This window comes from Manis javanica, chromosome 1 (assembly GCF_040802235.1).
Source record: "Manis javanica isolate MJ-LG chromosome 1, MJ_LKY, whole genome shotgun sequence".
NCBI lineage: Eukaryota > Metazoa > Chordata > Mammalia > Pholidota > Manidae > Manis > Manis javanica.
Genome location: NC_133156.1, coordinates 67146678 through 67171984, shown reverse-complemented (window position 1 = coordinate 67171984; position 25307 = coordinate 67146678).

The window sequence follows — 25307 nt, the reverse complement described above, 5'->3', positions numbered from 1 at the left end:
AGAGGAAAATTCACTTCATTTCATAGTTTAACACTCTGAAAAAAATGATGTGACAGGAAAAAAATCTTGAAATCTTTGCTATTACATAGCGAAAGGGTGTTTTTTAAAATTGTCTTCAGCTAGTGGCATATCTCATTAAAAATCAAGAATATAAATAAAGCAGTGAAAGGACATAGAGGAGGGTCTTTCAGATCTCAATACTTTGTCGCTCCACAGCTTATAGTAGGAATTCTCAATTGGATAGTCAAGGGTGGAAAGCAACAAAACACCTATAAGAGGCACAGGTTATAAGTTCCACATTTATCAATATACCATTCTGGAATAAACTAGATAATAGGACATATCTTCAACAACCATTTCTGAGTTCTCATCTGAACCTTTCATATTTCTGTTCACTCCAGTAATACTAACCTGAATGAGCATCTTTTGCTGAAGTTGGTGTTTAGTCTTCAGGAGATCTGTAATTAGTCTAGAAGAAAGACATAATTTGGATCAAAATCTGATACACATTTTAGTTGCATTATTGGTAGTCTTCATGTGTCCTGACTTCTGAATTCTAAATCAATCTCCAGTAGTTTAGATGTATGCTGTGGGTTACAATCTCATCTATTCAATAAGAACCCACTGTTAGCAGTAATGAAAACTTTAATCTCTAAGGTGATAATAACTTGATAATAAATAACAGAAATTAAATTATTATAATTTAAATTTAAGTTGGAATTAGTGAATAATAGAATCATCAAAATGTATTTCTGCATTTGAATTTTTATTCAGCAACTGTTTATGAATGCTTCTCTTATTATAGTCCCAAGTTTAGGAAGAAACGGTGAGAGAAGCTGAGAATTTAAACACAGACCATGCTGCCAGGAGGCTTTCATTCTATAGTCAGTGATAGCAGACACATTAAATAGTCAAACAATCTATGCAAACAAAAGTCTAAGAGCAAGGCCCTAAAATAGAAAATAATCTTGTAAGATGGACAGAAAGGAAGATAATATTGATGAAATATAATAATCAAGAGAGAATATGGAACAAAATGAGGTATGAAAGCAACACAGAGGCCAGACCACAAAGAACATTCGTTATAGGCTATATACAAAGACTTGTTGTTTTTAGAAACCCAATGGAAAAAAACTACTGGGATGTTTTAAGCAGTAAAATGTCAATATCTGAATTATATTTTTTAAAGGTTCTGAATAAAGCACTGTGGATATGGTATGGGATAAAATTTGGAAACACAGAACTTAATAGGTGGTTGTGAATATGAAGAAAATAAATTAGAGCTGATAGGACAAGGCTGGTCATAATAAGAATGTAAAGAAGAGGGCATTTTTTAGAATTTTAAATTTGAAAGTAGAAATACTGGGGGAATCAAGAATATTGCATTCAAATTTATCGAAATTTAAAGTGTGTGCTCCTCGATACACATTATACAGAAAACAAAAGGTCAAATCAATTGCAAATAATGTACTTGATAAAGGATTTATATTGAAATACTTAAAACACAATCAAAATTCAATAAAGAAAAAACAAGCAACTCAAATAAAATTGGGCATAATTTAATTTAATTCATTTATTAATGAAATTTATTAACTTGAAGAAAAAATATATATGTATACAGATTGAAAGTAAAGGGATGGAAAAAGATATTTCATACAACTAATAGGGAGAAAAAAGCAGGAGTTGCAGTACTTGTATCAGACAAAATAGACTTCAAAACAAAGAAAATACCAAGAGACAAGGAAGGACATTACATAATGATAAAGGGGTTAGTCCAACAAGAGGATATAACTATTATAAATATCTATGCACCCAATACAGGATCACCTACATATGTGAAACAAATACTAACAAAATTAAAGAGGGAAATAGAATGAAATGCATTCATTTTAGGAGACTTCAAAACACCACTTAGTCCAAATGACAGATAACCCAGACAGAAAATAAGTAAGGAGACAGAAGCACTGAACAACTTATTAGAACAGATGGACCTAACAGACATCTACAGAACACTCCATCCAAAAGCAACAGCATACACATACTTCTCAAGTATACATGGAACATTTTCAAGAAAGATCATATACTAGGCCACAAAAAGAGCTTCATTAAATTTAAAAAAATTGAAATTGAACCAACCAGCTTCTAATACCACAAAGGTATGAAACTAGAAATAAAATACACAAAGAAAACGAAATAGCCAACAAACACACAGAGGCTTAATAACATGCTCCTAAATAATCAATGGATCAATGACTTAATAAAAACAGAGATCAAGCAATAGTTGGAGACAAATGACAACAATAATCCAACACAGCAAAATCTGTGGGAGGCAGCAAAGGCCATTCTAAAAGGAAAGTATATTGCAATACAGGCCTACCTCAGGAGAGAAGAATAATCCCAAATAAACAGTCTATAATGACAATTAAAGAAATTAGAAAAAGAAGAACAAATAAGGCCCAAAGTCAGTAGAAGGAGGAACATAATAAAGATTAGACCATAAATAAATAAAATAGAGAAGAATAAAACAATAGAAAGAATCAATGAAAGCAGGAGTTGGTTATTCAAGAAAATAAACAAAATAGATGAAGCCCTAGCCAGACTTATCAAGAAAAAAAGAGTCTACACACATAAACAAAATCAGAAATGAGAAAGGAAAAAATCACTACAGACACCACAGAAATACAAAGAATTATGAGAGAATACTATGAAAAATTATATGATAAGAAACTGAATAACCTAGTAGAAATAGACAACGTTCTAGAAAAATACAATCTCCCAAGGCTGACCCAGGAAGAAACAGAGAATCTGAACAGACCAATTACCGGCAACAAAATTGAATTGGTAATCAAAAAAAAACTACCTTAGAACAAAACTCTTGGACAGATGGTTTCACTGATGAATTTTATCAAACCTTTAGTGAAAACCTAATACCCATCCTTCTTAAAGTTTTTGAAAGAGTAGAAGTGGAGGGAATACTCCCAAACTCATTCTATAAGGCCAATATCACTCTAATATCAAACCAAGCAAAGACACCACAAAAAAAGAAAATTACAGACCAATATCCCTGATGAACAGAGATGCAAAAATACTCAACAAAATATTCAGCAAACCAAATTCAAAACTACGTCAAAAAGATCACCCATCATGATCAAGTAGGATTTATTCCGGGGATGCAAGGATGGTACAACATTCGAAAATCTGTCAACATCATCCACATCAACAAAAAGAAGGACAAAAACCACATGATCATCTCCATAGAGGTTGAAAAAGCATATGACAAAATTCAACATCCATTCATGACAAAAACTCTCAACAAAATGGGTGTAGAGGGCAAGTACCTCAACATAATAAAGGCCGTATATTACAAATCCACAGCCAACATCATACTGAACAGCGAGAAGCTGAAAACTTTGCCTTTAGGTTCAGGACGAGGATATCCACTCCCCCAACTGTTACACAACACAGTTTTGGAGGTCCTAGCCACAGCAACCAGATAAAACAAAGAAATAAAAGGCATCCAGATTGGCAAGGAAGAAGTTAAACTGTCCCTGTTTACAGGTGACATGATATTGTACAAAAAAACCCTAAAGAATCCACTCCAAAGCTACTAGAACTAATATCTGAATTCAGCAAACTTGCAGGATACAAAAGTAATACACAGAAATATGTTGCATTTCTATACACTAGTGATGAACTAGCAGAAAGAGAAATCAGGAAAACAATTTCATTTACAATTGCATCAAAGAGAATAAAATAACCTAGGAATAAACCTAATCAAGGAAGTGAAAGAAAAACCTTTACTCTGAAAACTACAAGACACTCATGAGTGAAATTAAAGAAGATACCAATAAATGGAAACACATCCCGTGCTCATGTATAGGAAAAATTCATATTGTCAAAACGGCCATCCTGCCTAAAGCAATCTATAGATTCAACGCAATGCCTATCAAAATTCCAACAGCATTCTTCAACGAACTATTGCAAGTAGTTCTAAAATTCATATGGAACCACAAACAATCCCAAATAGCCAAAGCAATTCTGAGAAAGATGAATAAAGTGGGGGGGGATAACACTCCCCAACTTCAAGCTCTACTACAAAGCCACAGTAATCAAGATAATTTGGTACTGGCACAAGAACAGAACAATAGACCAATGGAACTGACTAGAAAGCCCAGATATAAACCCAAGCATATATGGCCAATTAATATATGATAAAGGAGCCATGGATATAAAATGGGGAAATGACAGCCTCTACAACAACTGGTGTTGGCAAAACTGGACAGCTACATGCAAGAGAATGAAATTGGATTATTGTCTGACCCCATAAACAAAAGTAAACTCAAAATGGATCATAAACTCAAAATGGAATGAAAGTCATGAAACCATAAAACTCTTAGAAGAAAACATAAGCAAAATCTCTTGACTATAATCATGAGCAACTTTTTCCTGAACGCATCTCCTCGGGCAAGGGAAACAAAATAAAAAATGAACAAATGGGACTACATCATGCTAAAAATGCTTCTGCACAGAAAAGGACACCATCAGCAGGACAAAAAGGCACCCTACAGTATGGGAAAATGTATGTCTAAATGACATATCTGACAAGGAGTTAAAATCCAAAATAATTAAAGAACTCGCACACCTCAGCACCAATAAAGCAAATAACTCTATTAAAAAATAGGCGGAGGATATGAACAGACAATTTTCCAAAGAAGAAATTCAGATGGCCAACAGGCACATGAAAACATGCTCCACATCACTAATTATCAGGGGAATGCAAATTAAAACCACAATGAGATATCACCTCACACCAATTAGGATGGCCAACATAGAAAAGATTAGAAACAACAAATGCTGGCGAGGATGTGGAGAAAGGGGAACCCTCCTACACTGCTGGTGGGAATGTAAACTAGTTCAACCATTGTGGAAAGCAATATGGAGTTTCCTCATAAAACTAAAAATAGAAATACCATTTGACCCTGGAATTCTACTCATAGGAATTTACCCAAAGAAAACAACTTCACACATTCAAAAAGACATATGCACCCCTACGTTTATCACAGCATTATTTACAATAGCCAATATATGGAAGCAACCTAAGTGTCCATCAGTAGATGAATGGATAAAGAAGATGTGGTACATATACACAATGGAATTCTATTCAGCCATAAAAAAGAAACAAATCCTACCATTTGGGACAACATGGATGGTGCTAGAGGGTATTATGCTCAGTGAAATAATTCAGGGAGAGAAAGACAAATACCAAATTATTTCCCTCATTTGTGGAGTATAACAACGAAGCAGAACTGAAGGAACAAAATAGCAGCAGACTCACACACTCCAAGAAGGGACTAGTGGTTACCAAAGGGAAGGAGTGGGGGGGGGGGGCGTGGAGGGAGGGAGGGGTATTGTTGGGTATCATGATTGGTGCACATGGTGTGTGTGGGGTCACGGGGAACACAGTGTAGCTCAGAGAAGACAAATAGGAACTCTGTGGCATCTTACCACACTGATGGACAGTGACTGCAATGGGGTATGTGGGGGACTCAATAATAAGGGTAAATGTAATAACCACATTGTTTTTCTTGTGAAACCTTCATAGGAGTGTATATCAATGATACCTTAATAAAAAGTAAATAAAAAAAGAAAGAATATGTATGAATCACACATGTGTACACGAAAATGCTAATAGTCATTAGGAAATTGAAAATAAAACCATGTGAGACACCACTACATATCTGCAAAATTGGCTTATATTAAAAACCTGACTGAATCAAGAGGTAGTGAGGATGTGCAGGAAATGGACCCCTGCTAAGCCTGTTGATGGGACTGTAAATAGTTAGAACAACTCTAGAAAACAGTTTGACAGTTTCTTAAAAATTTAAAGACAGTTTCCATACGATCCAGCTTCTTCACTCTCAGATATTTACCCAAGGAAATGAAAGAATGAAAGTTTATGTTTATAAAAAGATGTGTACACAAATATTCACAGCAGCTTCTTTTTTTAGTAATAATCCCAAACTTTACACAACTCAAATATTAACCAATAGATGAATAGATAAATAAATAGTGCTATGTTCACATAACATAATCCTACTTACTCATCAAAGCAAAATTTGAGCCATGATACATGCAACAACATGGATACATTTTTACAATAGTTATAAGTAAAAGAGACCAACACAAAAGAGTTCATACTGTATGATTTCATTTACTTAAAATTCTAGAAAATACAGTGATTTATAGTGGCAGAGGCAGATCAGCTTGGAGACAGGGATGAGAACTGGGGAGAGAGGTTGGGAGTCGGTGAGAGAGGAATTATGAAGGGCTGGTGAGGAGAATTCTGGGGTGATGTATGTATTCATAATCTTGGTTGTGATGATGGATTTGAAGGTGTATCCTTATGTCAAACTTGTCAAACTGTATACTTTATATTTGCCCAGTTTACTGTATATTAAAATATGCTCTTAAGAAAAAAATGATATCTATATTTTGTCTTTAGGAAATGATTAGACTATTTCGGCAGTTTCTGGATTGACATAGAAATATGTTTGTCAACGGGATTCATGAGTTACTTTACTAGGCATAGAAATAAGACCACACAGCATGACCTACCCGCAGTAAGACCATAACCTTCTCCTGGGAATCAGCCTCTGGAAACTGTTTTCCTTTGCACGTTTTAACTGATGGATTCTTGACATGTTGACCTTTGATATCTGTTATCTCCCACATTATTACTTGGCATCCCTTATAAGATTTGAAGATGCTTTTGTTGGCAGGACACAACACAGTGACATTCAGACAGATGAAAGGCAAAGCTCCACATCAGAGATGGCTGCCGGGCAGGACTGCACAGAGGGCTGCTCCTGAGGACAGGTACCCACTGCAGCTGTGGGGCGTGCCTTAGGTATGGCAAGCCGGGTGGGGTTAGCTGGTTTTGGCAGGCATTCTGTGGGTGGATGAATTTGAGTGTCTGGGAGTTAGAGAGAGGCTGTCCCTCCTTGTCTGAATCTTGGCCCCAGGAGTGATTATGGCTGAAACATAATGGTCCTTGAGTCTGAGAGTCTGAGGAGAGAGGTGGTTGGGGTGTGGATTTATTCAGTTGCCCAGGAAAGGGAACTGACCAACCTCTAGTCAAGATCTAAAAAATTGGATTAAGACTACAAAAATAATTATATTATACTGCTGCTCTACAGGTTGCTCTGTGATTTATCTTTCCCAAACTGCTCATGATTTCTACTTCTTAACTTCAGTTTTAACCATTTCCATCCTTCAGACTGAGTTGTTTAATGCCTCTTAAATGAATTTAATAACTTCAACAAAGAGAAATGGCTGGGGTGTGGATTTAGTCAATTGTTCATTGCACCCACTATACATCCTTTGCTTCTACAACCTGAAAATAGACATCTGGAGTCCAGATTAAAATGTTTCATAAATCACATATAAAGAAAACTCAAGTCACAAAATTAATTACAGTTTTTAACTGAAAAATCTTTGCTAATAAATATGCAACCTTGAGAAATAAAATAGGCTATAAATTAAGACATGCCACTTTTCCTTTTATTGTGATACCAAATAATATTTTGGAAAATCCTCTATTTAAAAATGCATTTGGCATATATTAGCTCCCCTTTTATTTTACTGTGGACCATGACTTAATTGTTTTAGGAGAAACCAAAGAAAGTAGAAAATTTGTTGGAATTGAATTTATTACAGCATTATTTATTGTCAAAACCACTAGGCACTGGCTGATCATCAGGCACTAAGCACCAGCACTTAGTAAAAATTCTGGAAAGTGGTATCAGTAGCCTGATTTATGCTAAGTCATTCTAAGAAGGTTTTCATTCAAATAGGAATAGCGTATCTATTTCAGCTTCCCACCCTTTTTTCTACTATACCTCAACAGTTTCTACAACCACAACTCAATTGATTGATTTATTATAATTAGGCTTATAAAGAACCAATTCATTTGAAAGCCAGGCATCTAAAACCAGAAATACTAAAAAAAAATCAGATTAAAGTCACCCACAAATCCTTTGCTTGGTGACCAAAGAGTCCTTTAAAGGTAAACAATGAATATTGGTTAGCTTAGGTTCAAATAAGATGTTTGATACCTAGAGAAAAATAAGCAAAAGAGTAAATAAAGCAGTAGTCACATTTCTGAAGAATGAAATCAGTAGATTGCAAGTGACAGGTTCAATTACTGGTCCATGGACCACTGACACATCTGCCTTAAACTCTGAGGAATGGGGAGTGGGAAAAGGATGAATAACTCTTAAGATTTAGAGAAAATATGTAGCCACTCAGGCAGAAAATTAGCAATTACATTTCGTGCCATCAGTAATAACTATTTCAACAGAGATCTTAGGTTAATGTCAGATGTGTGACAGTATATCAACCATTACACCTGTGTTCAATCAGCAACCACATCCCTCAATGTGATACTGAGCTGTTTAGTTCAAATGTGGCTTGTTTAGTGATAAGCAAGATGGCTGACATTTGGTACAGAAGTATTCAAAAGCAATTTACTTCACAGTTTTGATATGGACTGTTGAAAAGAGAAATATTCTAAAAAAGTTGTACAGTTGTGGTTTTGCCTTTCCAGGTTTTCTTTTGATCTTTTATATAATAAATAAAATTATAATTTTTATTGAAGATAAAGCTCCAATTTACATCAGTAAGAACTTTTTATAGTGAGATTCTTCAGATTTATAGTCAAATAAAGTATCAACTTTAATAAAAAGTATAAATTAATGATATTGTTTCTGTGTTTCTGAGTAGAGTAAAACAATAGATGAAAAACACAAGACTATGAGCCTATAATTAATGCATTACTTTCTCTGTCGTAATTCATATCTGGTCTGACATTTTAGACCTAAACAGTAAGTTTTTGTTTTTAATTTACATACTTATTGAAAAAAAATAATATGAATATGATCGTTTATTTCTCACCAACAGATAAATATAATTAATTTTCCCATAAGTTCTATTATCTTATATTTTTACCCAAAGAATAAGTTAAATTAAAACAGCACAAAAAGTCAAAACCAGAATGTAAAAAGGATTAAAGATGACTAAAACAATCTAACAAATGGATAGTCACAAAATTATGACATAAAAATATCTGTAAGAAGATTGCTTAGTTGAGTTAATAAATGGCCATAGTTAATCCAAAATATATTTGAAAATAGCCCTAACAAGATAGAACAAGACAAAGACAGGATCTCACTCATTAACGTTCAAGTGCACAAGGAAGATATCTATCGTATGTTGCCACCTTGGTAGCTGCACTAGTTATAATTTTTTTTTAAAAGTGTTTCTGGGTGAAAATGAACAAACTGAATTCCTTAAAATTAAATCATTAGGTGAATTTTATTATGAACTTTATTTTTATAACATTAAATTCATGTATTGAAGCCTAAGAGAATTTCTTAACAACAGATTTAACTACTCCCAAATAACATACTCATTTTATTAAAATTTGTATGGCTAGTGTCAATTCAGTCGTGTGTGTGTTTGTGTATATAAATAATTATACAAATTCACATATAATACATACAATGTGGACTATGTTGCATATGATGCTATATGTATATGTGATATTATACATATATATATATGTAACAGTCAAAATATGATCATCTAAGTCTGCCTTTCAACAGAATATGGTGAAATGAAGAGAGATCATTCTTCTTAAAGGACCTTCAAAAAGTTCTTGAGGCCACAAAAGTACCTGTTTGCTCATGGATGGCTCTCTCCTTATAACTCAGGACAAATGCACACACAACACACATAATGATGAAAATGACAATGACAAATTGATGAAATATGTTAAGTTCTATGCCAAGCACATTATCCAATGTACATGGGAAAGAGTATAAATGCAGAACTGGAAAGTATATTGCTTTACTAATAGACATTTTTCCAGAAAGTTATACTTAGACTGAATATTTGTAAATCACAGATATTTTATATGATTTATGTTCCATTCTAGTTAAGTCACATACAGGACATTTTTAAGAAATGAAAACTATTTTCATTTATTATCTCTTGTGTTTTCTGATAAATACATAAACACATTTGTAGTTGTGTCCTTAAAGCAAGTACACTTAAGCTGGCTGCATAAATGCAGATTGCTGGCCATGTTGAGGTGACATGTCAGCACTTCATCATAAACGGTAGTTCTCTAGGTAAGGAAAAGAAGACAGAGAACAACAATTTTTTCCCTCAAATCCAAGTATGCCACTTTATTAGACAGTCTTTTCTTGAGCTCAACAAACTACCTCCAATAACTGTTTGTCACCTGTGACTCAGGTTCTTTGTAACACTGTAAATTGTGCCACTTATTGTCAGCAATCTCTCATTTCCCTTTTATTTTTTCTTCCTTCCTGCTCCTGGTTCCCAAAGTGCTTCTGTCTTCTCTCCATCCTATCAATGCTCAATTTCAGGTAACTCTAATGCTGGGAAGGGTTTGAGTGACAACTTCTCATTAAGGTATAAATGATTGATCGATTCTGGTACTGTCTTTTCCGGGGCATTTACATTTTAATGGAGGATAATTCTTTCATTCATGGTGAATGAGTTCTATAATTGTATCATTTCAAACTAGAGTAATAGGATAGTGTGAGTGGAACTTGGAATTGGGAAATCTTCCTTGTTCATTTTTATCAAGGTCATATCTAGTTGTTCATTACTTTTTAAGAATTCAAAACTTAACTTGGGTTCTAATGTCTTTGAAGTTGGGTTTAATCTCTCCAAAGCTGCTTATTTTCTGGAAGTAACTTAAATATGGATGCAATCACATTAACTCTTTCATATCACTAAGGTAACTTTGAGTGCACAGCAGTCATAACATGGAAAGCATCTGAAGTAGATGGAATCAAAAGCCAAAAGAAAGCAAGCAAAAAATAGCAAAAAACCAAATACATAGAGGCAGAAAAGGTGAAGTGAGACAACCTAATCAGCCATCTGAGCAGTAATATTTATATACCTCCCAGCATTGTAGTAAATATAGTTTTATGCACATACACTATTCCTTCACCTTCAAGGAGAGATGAGATTTCTAAGTACTCTCTTGCTATACAACCCTAGTAAATAAAATATACAGTACTCCTATAACTATCCCAGAGAGACATGGAGATCACATCGTAAGCATTCTTATTCTCCCTTAAAACAATTTTTATGAATTGTAAATCACACATAATTCTGGGGAAGGGAAATACACATGAAAGTTACTGACAACTTGTTTGTCTCTATATCACAAAGGACTAAGTTTTAAATTACATTATCTTGCATATCACTACATTTTCATTCTGTTTATTGCACAACCACAGTAGTCATAGGGTAATTTTTTTTCAATTAAATGTAATATTATAAGTTGCCTAAGTCTATGTATATATCAGATTGATTTGAGAGAGAAAATTCTGGTCAGCCAAATAAGATATCCTAATATCTAAGGTGACCTTCCAAAAATAATGCACTTTCACCAAGGTTAAGGAAGCTTTGATTAAAAGCCAACTGAAATTGTTCTTCATGCAGCTCATGGGGCATTGAAAAGCCAACTCACATCATCAGATGTCACATAAGTTAGAAATGAAGTCACAAACATTGTTAAGTATTCTATCTTTAATATAGCCTTAAATATGTAGAGATAAACTTCAGTTATCTGACACAATTTGAAAAAAAAATTACCTTTTAGATAATGGAAATTTGTATTATGCACAGTATTTTTGTAAACATTTTTCAGTGATATTTGGTGCTCTAGACATATGTAAATTTCTTTGGTTGACTAGAGTTCAGGATTATAAACATCAATTTTTAATTCCTTCAATTTCAGTTTAGTGTTGAAATTATTTACCTATAAATGGAGAATACCAAATGTCTAAAAAATGGCTCTCCCATTTTACATAGATTTCCTAGTGAAACCTGAAGGTTAATTTATTTCTCTAAGAGAAGCTGTGTGTATGTCTGGCTATTATTTTAAAATAGAATGTCAAATTTGATACTTAAGCACAAAAACTGTATTTTTAAATATTTTGGCTGCTGAAAATCTGCCCTATGAATAATGAGGTTATCACTTTACTAGACTGATAGAATTTTTTTTTTAATTTCAGTTGCAATAATTTATATGTTAACTTTTAATTTAGATAAAAGTTTTGCTTTTAGAACAAATAAGTATACTTCCTTATAATTCAGAGAATAATGTATTTAAATCTTTGGACAACATTAACACACTAAAATACTTCCAGTTACTCTCTATGTCCTATGGAAATAACAAAAGATCAGCATTTTCTAACCTAATGATAAAATACAATTTTGGCAATTTCATTTAATGAAATGTCACAGGAAAATCTCTGCAGCATGATTGTCTACGTGAGGATGAGCGAGGAAGAGTGGAAATTTTTTTAAACATGGCTGGAGAAAATATTATCTGGAGAATATTAGAGAAAAACTTTTTTCTCTCCCTAATGCACAATTTATTTTCAGTAGTACATTCAATTCAAATTTCCTTTCAGTTAAAATGCCATTAATCAGAAAAATAGTTGACCTGCTAACTAAACGGAACTGCTACATAAAGGTTAATCAAGGTATATCTCCTTCCAGTCATTTAACAATTGGCAAAAATAAGTATTCTCTTCAAAGTATTCAATTATGTTTTTTAGAAAATTTAGGAATGTGTTTATTGCACAAAGCTTCATGTAAATATAAGAAACAGTTGTACTTAATATTCATCTAACTTTTCATCATCTACTTAAGATATTATTCTGGTGACAGGTTTTGAAATATAAACTTTTGTTTTCTTGCTTTGAAAACTAAGTATTTAAAAATAACCTTCTAAACTTATTTTTATTTAGAACAATTCGTTGTCAAAGCTTTATTATTATAAACTGTGAAACTGATATTCTATAACTAAACAAAATAAATATGAAGAGATCAAATATTTTGGTGGTATTTCCTTACTGAAATTTTGCTTTAATTAATGATCTATTAAAATTATCTCTAGATATCTCTTACAGTAAGATGATTACTAGAGCAAAAATAGAAATGCAAAAGGACTACAGACATTAATTAATAAAGTTTTAAATACCCAACACAATTTTAAAACTCACCAGTTTTGATTCAGGATATCAGTTGATGTTTATTTTATTGAATCTGTAACATATGAACTTATTCTCCTTCTCTGTAAGCTTTGATAAATTCTCAGAATAAAACAGAGACAATTATTTCTCTCTCAGTATTTTTTTTCTCTGCCTTTGAAATTGCAATGGAACTTCAAACAGAGATTTTCCAAAAGAAAATTATTTTATAGAGGTGAAGATAGCAGTTAGGCCTTAGGCTCTGTACATAGCCTCAGAATCTCTGGTTCCTTTTCTAAAAGCTATCTCTATAGCTTTTATATAAGGTAATATATTGCCTGCCTTTTCTCTTTTCCTCTCTTTTGAAACTTAAATTTTCAAAACCTCAGTTTTCTCATCAGCACAATGGTGATAAAACAATACCTACAACCCAGAGTTCCACTGAAGGTTAAATGACTAAATTCATGTCCAGTACTTAGAACATGGCCTGTCATGTTACATATGCTCTCAATAAAGTTTCATTTTGTATCTTTATTCAAGGTAACGAAGAATAATATTAACGCTATAAATAACCATGTTAATTTTATTATGGCCAGAGGAAGAGAAGAGTCTCTCCCTCTTTAGCTATTTTCCTCAAATTTCTAATTAGTGTAACTTCTGTACTTACCTGCATCATTGTCTCCACTGATAACGGATCTTTTCGGCTACTAACAGAGGTTCTCTCAGAGAAATCCTGAGGCCTCTGTGCTCAAACATTACCTTATTTTGTTGTACCTTAATATATAAGGTAATTATGGCCTGCCTTTTCTCTTTCCCTTCAACACCCTTATTCTGCTTCATTTTTCTTCTTATCACTTACCACTATCTACTATATTCAACGTTTTCTTTCTCTACTTGCTAGGATGTTTGCTATAAAAAAACAAAGATTTATCTCCCCTGTTCATAGCTGCCTAGAACACATAGCACATAGTAGGCCCACAATAGGTACTTATTAAGCATTTATTGAGTGAACTAATTAACTCATATTTGAAGATAAATAACTGGGAAATTTTAGAAACCTGTTGCAGTGTAAATTTGCAATACCTAGATAGCATTTCCTAGAGAAGGGTACATTTGATGCCTTCTGTAGCAAAGCCTATTTTTTCCTTACCATCCCTTTCCCAAGACCTACAAGTAAGAAAGACATTCTTTAAATTGAAATAATTATTTTATCTGCTTAAAGCTCACCAAAACTTTATTCATTTTCCATATATAAAACTTGTAAGGGTCTACAACTTGTCTTTTAATGCGATCGATCAGAAATAGTACCTACATTTGATTTCCTTCTGCCTTTCATCTCCCTATCTTGTCTTAACTTTCTTAGAAAGCATAGGGGAGGAAATGCTTATAAGACAACAGCTTATTTGAGAGTCCATTTACAGGGAAGCTGAAGTGTAGAAAAAGGAAAGTGAGTGTAGAAAAATGATGCAAGTTGATTATTTTGGAAATATCTTAAAGAATCTCAACTACTAGGTAGCTTATCATAGAAGGTAATCTATTATTTTAGGTAGCATTTCAACAATTAATTAGTATGATCTTCATCACATGATCACTTTTCCAAATACTAGTGACTTCTATATTACCGGAACTGTACTCAGATCTGTGAGGGCAAATTATAATATACCATCCTTAAAACATATATCATCCTCTTAAGAATCACACACAAATAAAATAAATCAGTTTGCAGCATGATAATTTCAAGAAAGGAAGGAATTAGCAAAACATAGCATAAAGGCAGATACTTAGTGATGTCTTCATAGGTTTTAAAAAGTAATTGCAACAGTACTCACAAAAACACAACGAACAGGAGGGAAGGACATCCTACTGCTTGACCTAAAAGGAGGGAAGCAAAGTTAGCCAGAGTAACCGTGAAGCAAAATACAAGTAGAGAACTCTGGAAACTTCACGATGGCCAGGAGTTCCGTCAGGGAACTGGGCGGTCCTGGAAGGAACAGCCAAACGTGAGAGCAGGCAGAGGTGATTTTGACAAAATGGCAATTTGGATACACATAACTTCAGTTGAGTTTTAGAAATTATTGGTAATTTACCCATTGATTATGCTAAAGTTCTCTTTTCACTTTTCATTTAATTGAGAAAATGTTTTTTTGTGAATTATCAGATCATGCATACTTCTAATTTCTTTCTTTTTTATTACTATGTTATTAGGCTTTCTTTTTTTCTGATTATCAATGAGCATAGATTGATTAAATAATGAAACAAGCACTCCAAAAATAAGCAAAAACTTCCCTGTTCAAAAAGGGGGCATATCACACATTATGAAATAAATAAAAAGAGATTAATACCAGTTTGACTGTCAAACTACTTTTTAACTTCAGTGATATAGGAAAAAAAACACTGTAGAACCAAACTAATGCTCATTTGTAAAAGCTACAAATATGCTGTCAATATCACTAGAAAACATAAGGGTAATGTCAACAAACTTTTACAAGAGTAGGTAAACATGTAAAAATAATAATAAAATAAACTAGATTTAAAAATCAAAGATGTTTAACAAAATATGGAAATTGAAATGAGAAGATTAGAAACTAATGTCTCCATCTGATATAGAGGATTCACTTGAAGTTTCTTTAGAGATTTACATCATTAGCATAATGCAGATGTCATTATTTATAAAAAACACTACTTTAATTAAATACAAGATTATCCATTACATATGTACATCACTAGAGCATACCTGCCAATTTTAACATAGTGAAAGAATATAATTCATTTATAAAAATCAATCAAAAACAGTAAGGGGAATGAGAAACACACAACCTGTTTTCAATGAAGCTATCAAAGAAAACATGAAACACAAAAACATAACATATGTGGAAATGCTTTCAAAAGTATGGGGACTGAGCCAGAAGGCTTTGTGGGAAGACATGGAGAGAAGGTAATACTACTGAAGATAGGAAAGAGTCAACCAAATTTCATTTCTCAAAAAAAAAATGGCATATTCTAGGAAGCAGAACCTAAATTGTTTATTTACAACAGTACAAATTGGATGCACCAGCTGGCAGTAGAAGCTTCCCAGGGTTCAAACTGCAAATGAAGACCAAAGAAGTCTGTACTTAAAAAGGAATCCCGCAGTTGAGGATTTCCAGAAAGCCGCCTGTCTCTATGTCTACAAGTGAGAAGAGATACTGATTTGACCACAGCTAAGTATTTCCATTCCTGGTTAAAAGTGTAAGTCCAATAAACTGACAAACAAAACCTTAAACTAACTGAAAGCCTGCAACAGGGCTTTGGTGCTTCCTTCATACTAACGGGCTGTCAAGAGAGTCGTCAGGAGAATAGAATTCCTTCAACAATGAGTTATCAAAGCAACCATACAGGATATATGCAAAAATACTGCAAGAATACATGAAAAAAGGCAGAGAAAAATCAAACAGCAAGTAAAAATACTCAAGAGAAGACTGTTACAACAGTATAGATGAAATTTGTATGATTCTGATTTTTAAAAATCTTATGTGATTATTTCTACAAAGTAGAGATGTAAGTAGAGATGTAGAGACTCAAGTCTGTTTCTCCGATAGTAAATTAATCATGTAAGTTCGATTGCAATACACAAAGTTCTTATGACCATTCCATGACTTTTGTGATTGAATCTTGTTTCTGACTCAATAATTTATTGATACCACTTTCCATGTGGTAGAGGCTTTGATGTAGGAGTTTCTAACAAATTTCTAGTTGAAAGCAGTGTGATCAGAAAATTTATATATAATTCTTATATTTGACCTTGGAAAAATTACTGGCGCTTAAGATTAACATATATTCAATTTTTGTGAATGTTACATGTATATTTTAAGACAAGGAGAATTCTGTCTCAAAATTCTATAAATTAATATAACATATTACATATATAACATTTAGTTATGTTGTACTTTCATTGATATTTGTTAACTTCATCTCTCATGGATAATGAGAATAAATTAAAATCTCTAACTAGTATGTTTTATTTGCTTCACTAAATATATAAATATATATATTTAGTGAATGCCACTGTTATGTTTTTAAAACTAAAGGATGTAATTCCAATAGATGCATAAAGAAACACATTCTTTAATTTTAAAAAGCCTTATTTTTTGAAATCAATGTTTTGTCCTGAGTTGCACCTATGATGGGTAATCATATGATTCAGCTAGTCCTCCTACAATAAACAATAAAACTGAACAATATATATTAGGTAACTGAATTCAGGATTTGGACATCCAGCAATGCAAGACTATAATCACTGAGAAAGGAGAAACTCATTAAGTGAGTCCTATAATGACCCAATTGTCTGCCTGGGGATTTGTTATACTCTAAAGATTTATTTTTTGTTCTTTCATGGACTTTCATAATTTTCCAAACATAAATGTTTGCTGGAGCCCAAGCAGAGCACAGTGGTCCACTGAAGGGAGCTGTGCAGGGAGTGTGTGATGAGGAGAGTGGTGAGTAACAACTAGGCAGAGACCCTCAGTAGCCTGTGGATGAAAGCCAGGCTATATATTCTCAGAGCAAGAGTTCTATTAGAGGCTCACCAGAGAGCAGTTTCTCTGGGTCTGATAGCAGAATGGGAGATACCAGAAATGAGTCAGTGATAGAGACAGTGGAAAACTAATCCAATTATTGTGTGATGTCTTTCTTAATACCTTGTTTATACCTAGATAGAGACACAAGGAAAACTTAGTAGCAATAGTACTCTGGACCCCTCCAAACAAAGCCTAAGGCCAGAGTTTGGCATCTAAGCCCAACCAAGTTAGAGGGGCTTAGGACATTTCTTGAACTTACAAGATCTACTCTACAAAAACATAAAACCAAGCCTACACAACTTCAAATGTGATCACCTGCAATCAAGTCCATGAAAGAACAAGAAATAAATCTTTAGAGTATAACAAATACCAAGATGCTTTACAATGCATGACTCATGATGTCTTGTTATAAGACATAAAAATAAACAGGTAAATACTGACATATAGACAAATAAAAGGCATCCAAAATAAGCTGAATATAAGGCGATCCACTAGATTAAGCACACAAAAATCTGAAAACAAATACTCCAGAATTAAAAGGGTACTTGTACAATGAATTAAAAGAAATTGTGACTGTAAGTACTGATGAGAATTTTAGCAGAGAACTGGAATCTGTAAGAGAATAAACTAGAATCTATAGAAAAGGAAAATGTCTGAAACGTAAAATATAATTGGGAAACCTTAAAGGCAGATTGGAGATAAAAGAAAAACACCCTAGTAATCGTTGCAATAGACCATTAAAAATTATTAATTTGGAGAACAGTGAGTAAAAAGAATGGAGATAAAAATGAAAGAGACTCAGGGAGCCCAAAGAAGATTACATTATAAGACATGAGGAGAAAAAATGGATTTGTTTTCAAAAGACTTTAAAAGATTATCAATGGATAGTATCAAAAGCTCAATGAAATTCAAGGAGGATAAATACAATGAAAGTCACACTTAAGTACATCAAATTTTAATTGCTGAAAAATGAAAATCTGAATTCAACTGAAGACAAAAAGATACTTCATATAAAGAGGAGTAGCAAAACAAATTATGGCCAACTTCTCATTAAAAATAATAGAGAACAAAAGACAACTGAATGGTATTTTGACAGAGCAAATGTTAACCTAGAATTCTTTACACAGTGAAAATTTCCTTCACAAATGATAGTAAATAAAAACATGTGAAGAATTTGTCTTTCACAAAACTGCCTGACAGGATATATCAAAAGATTTCCTTCCAGCTAAAGAGAAATAACATCACATGAAAACACAAATCTGTAGAAAAAAAAGAGTAAACACAAGAAATGTTTTCTGTGCACATGTATGTGTGTAAAATGTAACAACAAGAGTTTGAAGCATTTCAGGGGACAAGTAAATGGAATTATATATTTTATGGTTATTGTATTGTGATTAGCAAAAGAGAATTTCAAAGCTCAAATTTGAGCAAGTAGAATGTAATGTAAGAGTGTGATTTCTTCATTTGAAATAAATATTAAGTATGAAAGGAGATATATGAATGCCATCTGTGTTTTGTGAAGTATTGGATGAGAATGTACCATTGCAAATCAAAATATACTTAGATGCATTAAAGAAAGATCTTGTGAGCCATTGGGACATAAATTATTGTAAAGAAACCAATAAACTGGTACACTTTGAGAGCAAAATACTAATTGAAAATTCAGCGAAAGGCAATTTGGTAACATCTAGCAATAAATAAAAGTTTCTATGTTCTTTGATCCTTTGATCTATTAATTTGATGTAAGATATATTCACACATGGTTAAAACAACTTGCATTCAAAATTGCTTAGTAAGTATTACTTGAATGAGTTAATGTTGGGAAATTATGTAAGTGTTCATCAATAGAAAGGTGATGCAATATACTGCTGTTCTGTACAAATCTGTTCAGCCATTACAAAGAATAAGGACATTAGTAAAGTACTGATATAAAATTGTGTTAACAATATATTGTTAAATGAAAGAAGCAAGTTTTTAGACAGTGCTTATTACATTTTGTTAAAGGAGAAACTGTGTGTATGTGTATTTGTGTGTGTGTGTGAGAAAGTGTGTACTTACATAAATATTCATTTTGTAAACATAATTAATGCCTTGACAAAATTGTTCAAAACATTGTTTTGGTGAGGATATGAATTGTCTTAGTTTTTATAAAATACAATAGTAAGATATAAAACGTTGAAATGTTTTTGAAGATATGCCTATGCTTTTATATTCATTTACTGAGAAGGCCTAATGCAAAACTATATCAGAAACTGGAAAAGTGAGCAAAAAATGCACTCATTTTCTTTTGTGTCACTCTTTCTATTTGGTTTTAGGATGAAAAAAATAATATTGTATTAAAACATTTTTAGCATTATTAGAACATGTTGAGTAACGGATAATAGGAAATTTTAGTTCTTCATATAATCATCTACTTGAGCAAATCTTTTACATAATCACCAACATAGATAGGAAGACCACAAAAATAAGCATTTTCATGGTTAAAATGACTAAAGGAGAAGAAAAATCAGAAAAATACAAGTGACAAATAGTTCCTAAATAAGAATCAAAAATAAAATGCTATAAAGCCAGCGATTAAAATATCAAATCTGAATGACTCTTCACAATCCAAGAAGCATGACTCCAAATTAATTCCCATTTTGATAGAAAAATGGATAATGAGGCCAAGAAATACAAAGGTCAAGGCACTGGAAGAACACTCTTAATAACCACCAACCATACAAGGCTACTGGGAGATGGCAGAGGAAGGATGTTTAGCAACATAATAAATAGGCTCAGTTTTTAATTGCCAATTAGATAAATATCAAGAATCTCTGGAGTAGAGTATATATAGAAGATAAGAATTGAGCTCACAGAATGGGCTGTATGAATCATTCCAAAGTAATGATTCAGGAAAAGCTAATACCCCTTTTCAAAATGTTTTGAAATAGAAGTCAGAAGAGTAACAACAGCAGCATCAATGACACACTACACCCAAAGCCACCCCCCCACATATATACACCCCCACACACACACCCATGACATACACACACACACACACACACACACACCCCACACACACCTCTGCCCACACACACCCACGACATGTACACCACACACATACACAGACACATACATGCATTAGTATTTTTAAAATGCTAACCGAGAGAATCTACTTTTAAGAAAATCCCAATGGCCACCAAATAATTTTAAGTACATTTCAAGGTAAAATTGTACTATATGTGTAACATATCATTAAAATAATGTTATTAGGTTGGAGGACTAGAGGATCCCCAGAGTAATTCCCAGCCATAGGAATAATTTTACAGAAGAGGTTAGCATTCATCTTTTCCCTGCTTATGTTGGTAGAGTGTGGGATAGAATAAATGACCTCTTTATTAAACCTGAGCCACTACTGGAATGACTTCATTCCTTTTAAAATTTATATTGCTAAAAGTCATTTTTTGTGAATATTGCTGCAGAAATATATATTTTTTAAAATAGAATCTTTATTATAAAATCTACAAGTTATAGATATTATTTTGTGACATCTTCACTTTTAAATCTGATGGTTTAATAAGTGAACCATAGTTTCCCATTCAGCAGAGTGAAGAAAAACAAAATATAGAATGTTAAAGAAAATACACTGATTATAAAAATAAAATTCTGTGCATGATAATTATGCTGATGAAAATAAATTATAAAAATATTATTTTTGGGGTCAGAAAGACCTGAAAGAACTCTCATTCTACTGTTATGGATATATAGTTAATTAGACATGTCATCTGAGAATCATTTTCATCCTAACATGAATAGGATATGTCATATGATTGTGATAAAGAATAAATGAGGTAATTTATGGTAAAGTTTAATTTGAATAAGTTTAAGTATGCCAGAGTTTTATGTCAAAACTTCAAACTTTGCATCATGATATTGATTGTAAGTAAAAGATCAGGTGATAATTAATGTTAATACTATTTATTTTTGAAACAAAAGGAAATGTACATACAGATTTTTTAAAATTATTCCAGAAAGACATTAGAAGTAGAGAAGGTAGATTAAACTTAGAACTTCCATACCTGAGGGATGAAAAACTTTTTTGTCCTTCATTATTTATTTAATATCTTCTTTAATCACTTGTTAAAATCTGCAACAGCACTGCTCAGATCATCTGAGGTGTACACAAAGGCAGAAAGATATGTCTGTTAGCATAAGGATGTCTTAAAATATGTTGACATGTTATTGGAATGGGGGCTTGAACCAACAACAATATATTTGAAAGAGATAAATGCAAAGATCTAAACTTTTCAAGAAAAAAAGTAAATTTACTCAAAGACTTTAGTATGATAACTTAAAAGAGCATATTTAGAACTAATAGTTCTTAATACGGATTCCCTTGAAAGCAGACCAGTATACAAGGACTTGGCTGCCACTGTTTATTTGGTGTCATCCAAGAAATTAGGAGTAAGAAAATGGGGAAATTAAAAATAAGACAGGGGAAACTGACCCATCATATTTGGACACTGTGCTTGTTACAGTAATGAGTAACTAGAAGACATTCAAAATTCTTCCATCTGAGAAAGGAGAGAACAGAGCATTGATCCATAAACTGCCATTCCTATTGGTTAATTCTTCTGAACTTCTGGGTTCTACCTGGATGCAGCTCAGTAGCTTTGAGCCTCTGTGAATGCAGAATAAAGAGACCCCACTACACTCATTTAGTGTGGGATACTGAAAAGTGTACCAGGGGGCTTCCATCATAGCTTTACCAAATTAGTAGAAGAGGGGACATGGCTGGTGTATGACAAGTGTCTACTAGACTTATTTTTCCCACTGTACTATTCAATCAACACATGATTACCATCTTAAGAGGCCACAGTTTATTGATGGGAATTCAGTCAAGGTATAACTCATTAAATAAATGTGACCTAGATAGGAAAGATCATGGACCCAATTCTGAAAAGAAGTGGTTGAAAGAAGTGCAAAAATTATGCCTAGATATGATAATACTCAGGAGATATATGAAGAAGTCTTCTAACATTTGAAAGTTTTCATCTGGAAGACAGAATCCATTTTCATTTATAGCTAAACCCATAAACTTGGGGCAAATGCATGAACTTAAGTGGAGACAGATAAAGCTTAAAACAAGAAACACTGCACTAAGAAATCTATGTAATAATGGACTGGGCTTCAGACAGGGTTAATACATGTCCAATCAGAGAAGAAGTTCAAAAAGGGAATAGTTGACTGAGTACTTGTTAGTGATGTTTCAGAGCAGAATCAACTACCATATAGGTGGTTAGACAGACCACTGGGACAAATACCTTCTAAACACAGTATTACATAATTCTATAAATGTCAGGAAGAATTCATAATCATTTATCAATTTTTCCATTCATTAATAGTTATTGAACATTGTACTAGGCATCAGATGTCCAATGATAAGACAGAAACTTGTTGAATGCTAGTAAGTAAGATATTCAATATATAGTAATATGATTGTGAGGATATGTTGTGAGTTCTATAAAATAAAGTACGACAGTAGAGTGAAATAATAACAGGATATAATTTATTTTGAAGAGTTGAAGAGGTCCTTAAAAAAGATCATAAGTAAATACTTTAAGTAAACAAAGGAGGAGTAATCCAATGGAAAAGTTATCTGTTTTAGGGGACAAAATAGCCTACAATTCAGGGTATAGCACTCCAAGAGTCTCTATAGTCATAAGTTTACTGTCAGCCAGTCATAAAACTTCTATGCAAATTCCCACAGACATATACTCATTCCAATATAAAATTGTACAGAACTTGAATTTAGCTGCAATAAGAAATCTGCATAAAGTAAGTTGATCCTTGAACAACATAGGTTTGAATTGCACAGTTCAGTTTTACATTATATATTATGTATTTTTAATATACTACATATTTTTTCAATAAATATATCAGAAAATGTTTTGAAGATTTGTGAGTTTAAAAAAAATATTTTCTTTTCTCTAGTTTACTTCATTGTAAGAATACAGTATATAATACATATAACATACAAACTAGATATTAGTTGATTGTTTATGTTGACACTAAGGCTCCCGGTCAACAGTGGGTCATTAATAGTTAAGTTTTGGAGAAGTCAAAGTTATATAAGGATTTTCAACTGCACGCAAGTTGATGCCCCTAGCCCTTATGTTGTTCAAGGGTCAACTGTATAATGAATGGGTTAAAACACTAAGGCTCCCGGTCAACAGTGGGTCATTAATAGTTAAGTTTTGGAGAAGTCAAAGTTATATAAGGATTTTCAACTGCACGCAAGTTGATGCCCCTAGCCCTTATGTTGTTCAAGGGTCAACTGTATAATGAATGGGTTAAAACAGTAAAAAGGTCCAGTGAAAGATTCTAGACACTCTTAGGAAAATTATGCATTTTGGTTTTTAATTTAAATAAAGTCTTTTGAAATATCATGAAATCAAGATTTACTGAATCTTTATTAAGGTATCTTTGAATTAAGTAAACAATAGAAAAACAGAAAAACAAAAAACATTTTAAAGATAGGTTCTCCTGAGATATTACTTGCATCATTAATGCAATTTATTTCTTCTTCATTCATTTTAGTTTTCCATATTATTTTTCAGTACTAATATATCATTAAAAAAATACAACCTCTAAAGGGCTTGTGCTGTTATCAGACTAACGTTTGGTCCTGGCAATTAGAATTTTGCCACATAATGAGCAAAAAAGGATTGCATTTTTTTCAGTAAAATATTTGTTCCAAAGAGCTAATTTTGGAAACAGTATTTTCAAAGGTACATATGATCTACCTAGAATATAATATAAATTCTTAGGAAACAACCTTGCAACATGACAAAACTGGTAATTTCCTGATAACTTACAATTTAAGAAGGTACAAATTGTCTCAGGAAGTAATCAAGCTCTTTATTAGCATGCATTTGAATGTGTCATATTCATTTGCCTATTGTGGGATCAAAATCCTCGTTTAGTCTTTCACACTTGAAAATGATGTATGAGCATTCTATGGAAAGCAGAGCGCCGCTGAGTACTTCTTATAAAACTACATCAAGATTTTTAAGAACTGATAGAGCAGTATATATTTTCCTCATTCTTATGGAAATTGTAAAAGCTGAATGGTTCGCTCATTAGGCAAAGTGACTGCATTTTCAATGGCATAACAACCATATCAATAAAATTTCAGAGATTCACAGACCTTTAGTTTCTTTAGACAAAAATGTTTGTCCCATACTATGAATCATTTTTCTTTTACTTTTTATTCACTTTCTGATAAGCACTAATGTAAGAGCTCTGTATTACTTCATATAAACATTTTACTTCGAAATAAATTACACTATAGAAAAAATATTGTGAGAAGTTTCAGATTTAGTATTACTAACAAGTTAGACAGTATTTGATTTATGAAACTATTTTAAAAATAATTGTCAAATGGCATATCAAGTTCTGAAAATATTTTTTGGAAAACGTTATCTGTTCCTGAAACACTTTTGCAGTCTTCTATTCATTTTAATCCTTCAGAGAATTTTCTCTACATCTCCTTTTTGACAAGAAAGTCCATGCAATTCATATTTTTTACAGTCAGATTTCTAAAACACGATGCTCACGTTTTTAATTATCTCCTGGAATATATCTGTTACTGGTATGCTATTCACACTGCACACTAAATATATTTAAGTTTCAA